Here is a 5,175-nt window from a genome sequence, read left to right as displayed (position 1 = left end):
CTTGAATTTGTATGCTTATTTTTAATAAATTAGGAACATATCAGCCATTATTTCCCAAACTATTTTCTGCTCCATTTTTTTTCTCCTCTTCCTCTGGAAAAAATATTACCCCTATGTTATCCATTTTAATGCTATGCCACAAGTCCCTGAGTCACGGCTCATTTAAAAAATATATTTGATCTACTTTATTCACATTGTACAATTTCTATTACTCTACCTTAAAACTGATTTAACACTTTTTCATATTCATTCTTCTGTTAAGCATATCCAATGATCCTTTTAAATTTTAAATATATTTTTATAGAATTTTTACTTGCTTCTTGTTACAGTTTTATTTATTTTTTTGTTGTTCAGACATCTTCTCTTTTTACTGATTATAGGAATATGTTCTCTTATTTTGTAAGCATGATTATAATAGCTACTATAAAATCCTTGTCTGCTAATTTCAACTTCTGGTCAGCCTGCAGCTGGCATTGATAATCTTCCCTTTTGAGTATAGATCATGTTTTCTTGTTTCTTTTTATGGTAAGTTATTTTCAACTGTCTCCTGTTCATTGTGAATGATTTACCCAGTCATATATGATGGTTACCCAGTCTTTCTATGAAAATAGCCATATTAATGTAAATGCCAGATTTGTCATCACTTTTAAAAAACATCTTATATTTTTGAAAGGTAGGTACTTTGTTATTGGAAGTCTCTAAGAGCACATGTAATAAAAAACATTAAAATCCTTTAAAATTATAATTAATATAGCTCCTTACCATTCAATTCCACTCATCTTTGCAGGTTATCTTCTTGACAGGATCCCATCAAAACCCCTTGAGGACAGCTGACATTCTGTCATCTCTTTGGCCCACAGACTACACATTCTGTCTCACCAAAGGCAAACATCTCGCATAATCAATAGTCTAGCTTGTGACTATCCTATAAGCCACTTAGGAGGTCTTTTAAAATTGTAAAAAATTCATTGCATAAAATTTGCCACTTTAGTCATTTTAAAGCCATACTATTCATTTAAGTGTATAATTCAGTGGTGATAAGGATATCCACATTGTTGTAAAACAACACAGTTCTCCAACTATTTTGTCTTGGACATCTGAAACTCTCTACCAGTTAAACACAACTCTCTTTTTCCCTTTCCTTCCACCTCCAGTAACCAGCACTCTACTTTCTGTTGCTATGAATTTGACCATGTTGGATATCTCATATAAATGGAATCATACAGTATATGCCTTTTTTTCACTTCTTATTTTTCCCCAAGGTCCATTTATATTGTAGCATATGACAGGATTCCTTTCCTTTTTTTAAGGCTGAATAAAATTTCATTTTATGGGGGCGCCTGGGTGGCTCAGTGGGTTAACGCCTCTGCCTTAGGCTCGGGTCATGATCTCAGGGTCCTGGGATTGAGCCCCGCATGGGGCTCTCTGCTCAGGGGGGAGCCTGCTTCCTCCTCTCTCTCTCTCTGCCTACCTCTCCACCTACTTGTGAGCTCTGTCTGTCAAATAGATACATAAAATATTTAAAATAAAATAAAATTTTATGTATATACCGCATTTTACTTATTCACAAAAAATTAAAAATTGAACTACCATATGAGCCCAAATGTTATCTCCACCTCCAGTTGAAAGCAGGGTCTCAAAAAGATTATTGACGTGCCCGTGTTCACAGCAGTACTATTCATGATAGCCAAGAGTGGAAACAACCCAAATATCCGTTGATGGGTGATAGGATAAAAATTCAGGGATTTTTTTTTCAAATATGTTTACAACAGCTTCTTTCTTTGTCTACATGGCAGTAGAATAAACTAATATTTTTAGCCTATCAAATATATTACAGTTCCTACTAGATGTGTTTTTCTTTCACTTAGGTTTGCCACTGGAATATCGGAATGTTTCTTTATCTGACATTTCTGAGACATTTGCAGGCACAAAATGGAAAGAGAACAGTATGAACTTTGCATCAACATGTATTCACTTAAATAGTAAATAAGTAGATTGCTTAAATATCCTGGATTGCTTAAACAGTAAGAACGTTTGACTCAGCATCTGGATCTCAAATCAAACAATGCTTTCAGTATTCAAGTATTATATTTTGCTGCATCTCTGATATGAAGAACTTAACCCTCATGTTTTAGTTCTACTTCAGTCAGTTTAAATAATAATAATAATAATAATTAAACAACAAAACAGACAAAAAACTCCAAAGGCATTCTTCATTTCTGTTTTTTCTGTATTCCTCCTTGGGCAGAATCAGAGACATTCCCATTAACTTCCCTTTTATGCACTAAATAGATTTTACAACTTCTGAAAAATATTAGATTTACTTGACAGATTCTTAAAGCTCTGCTCGTCAGGAACTTCAACAATTCTCTCATCCCTTATAACTGCTCCCCACAGCCTTAAAGCTAAAATTTAGTACTCTATGCTCATTTCTCCAAAATGGAAGCAACCACTTTTCAGTTTCAATCAAATTTACATTATTATCCAAATGTTTTTCACTAGAAACAGACCTATTTTTGTTGAATCTGCCTATTTTCATTCCAGTACTTGGAAGCATAAACTTATCGCATATGTTCTGAAAGAAAAGTTGATCATGTAGAGAAAAGAAAGGAGCTATAAGATTTTATTTTATTATTATTATTTTTTTTTGGTGACTTCCTCAGATTGCATATTGAGCTGGAAATATAGAAAACAGATTAATTAAAATAAACTTCAGCAAATAGAAATTAGGTTTGGGCACAAACAAATTTCAATAATATGACCAGGACATGATTCCATTTTCTAAGAAAAATAAAATGTAGCTATGGTTATATTGAGTGGTGAAATAATTAACTATCTAACAGCCAACCATTAAACTCAACTTGTTCTTGAAAATAAAGAAATTTTAATTTTCTTTGTTTGACTTATTGGGAAGTATTCGTTCACAACACATCCTTTCTGGTATCACCCATGTTCACCCATTCACAAACACAAACACGCTCAACACACAAAGTGACTATTCTAACATACAACTGAGCAGCCTTAAAGAAAATATATCAGGGAATTTAACAGGAGTTACTTTTTAAATTTGGTAAATTTGTACATTTGTAAAATGAGTAAACACATTTGAATATTTTATTTTTACACTGTTAGTCTTGATGAAGTTTATTTCAGAATGGGCATTTTTACATGGGGTTTTCATATATTTTTTCCCTGACTTTTATAATCTAAGGTTATTTTAGATTTTAATTCTATCTACTTTTTTTTTTCCTCATCAGAGATAGTCCTTTTTTCTTTTTTTTTTTTTTTTCCTTTTTGGCCATCATAGATTGTCACCATAATATGAGATATTTTCATTTAACTCTCTCATTGAAAAGTTCACCTTTCAAAGACCTCTTAATTCCTCTATTTTTTCTTTAAAAGGCATTTTCCCTGAAGTATTGTTTATTTGAAAATGGGTTTGATTTGTTTTTTCTCAAGGATTTGGGACCTCTCTAACCATTTTTGTTAAGTAAATCTTTCTCTACCTTGATAATAATTTGTCATATATTAATAAAACAAATTCAAATGTGTGTTGGGATTGAGACTATAATTTTAACTCAGATTTACTAGATTTTGGTTCCTCTAAGCATTATTATAAGTATATCAAAAAGGTATTAATCTAACAAAATAATATTTGAGGTTCCTGAGACAGAATAACAAGTTGCACCTTTCTAGCTCTTCCCATCTCCCTGTGATATTAAAAATCATTCTGAGAAATTTATCCATATGTGCATTGGATTGGAATTCTCTTTCATGTATAGAGTTAAATAATTTGAATTTTAAGATTTAAACCTAATGAAGACATTGACTTTTAGAACTCTTATTTTTAGATATATATTAACTATAAAATATATGCATATGAAGACCTTTTATTTTGCCTATGTGTTTCGGGATATTTCCTTTGTCATTAGCATTATTATATTTATCAATCATTGATTCTATATAATTCAAATATCAAGAAGAATGCAGTGCAAAGTAAGTGGTTTTCTCTTTTGTAAAATATTAATCATAAAATAGGATGTATTCTTACCTAATGGATTCAAATAACTTGAAAGGCATTGTAATCAGTGAGTAGCAAATGGAATATATAAACACATTCCTACTATCTAATCAGGAAATCTGGGGTGACCAGAAGCAGCTAACCAGACACAGGTGGTTGTTTTCTCAGGAGAACCTTCTGTCATCATCTTTAAATGAAGAAGTGAAAGCACCAGTTTTAGATTTCAGTTTGAGGTCTCACAAGTGTGAAAGCCATCAGACATCATAACTAAAATAATGGGAAGTAATTAATAAACTTCACTGACTTAAACGAATTGCCAGATGTATCTGATTCACAAGTAAGCACAAGAAAGGCAACAGAAGGCTATAAAATATGTCACAACAGTTTATGACAGTTTACATTAACACCCTTTCAATTCCCCAAATAATGTAATTTCAGAAACATAAATTATTTAATTTGCATATTGAATCAAGTTTCATATTTTACCATTTTAAACGTTTCATTTCTTTCTGAAAAATAATAAGAAAAATAACTAGAAGCCTAAATTAACAATAGCAAATATGGACCAAATATACCAAATGTCTCAACTGTATAAACAAAAATTAGAATGAGAATGAGGTGAACGTAAAAATAAAATCCTAAATAGAAGCTTATCTGTTTTCAAAGAATTACATCAAAAATAAATAAATAAGTAAATAAAAGTCGTGCAATTAGCAAATATTTTTAGGCTTCAATTCTGAAAACTAATTGCTAATGTAGTTAGCAAGTTATGCCTTGATATAGATCTTTGGTGGTCATTTTAAATATAAGTGTTAAGAAAGTATGTTCAAATAAATAATCTTCTTTTCTTGCGAGAAAACCAAACTTGGCCAAACTGCAATACATTAATATATTTTCTAAGTCACAAGCCTTTGTCAGTAAAAATACTAAATAGTGTCAATATAAACAATATGAAAAACATGTTTTATAAATATAATATTTTTACTTAATTTTTTTCCAATCATTTTCATTCTTCCAAATCAACAAAAATACAGGTCTCAGCAGGCCTCACTATCAATCAGGTTCTAATGCTGAAAATATTCCTAAGTTGTTATACTGTTTTTAAGATGGTCTTATCTTAAATGGAAACTTTCAAATCGGATTTTAAAGTTCTC

The sequence above is a fragment of the Lontra canadensis genome, unplaced genomic scaffold (genome assembly GCF_010015895.1).
Source record: "Lontra canadensis isolate GAN:19392208 unplaced genomic scaffold, GSC_riverotter_1.0 scaffold29, whole genome shotgun sequence".
Taxonomy (NCBI): Eukaryota; Metazoa; Chordata; class Mammalia; order Carnivora; family Mustelidae; genus Lontra; species Lontra canadensis.
This window is presented reverse-complemented; position numbering follows the sequence as displayed.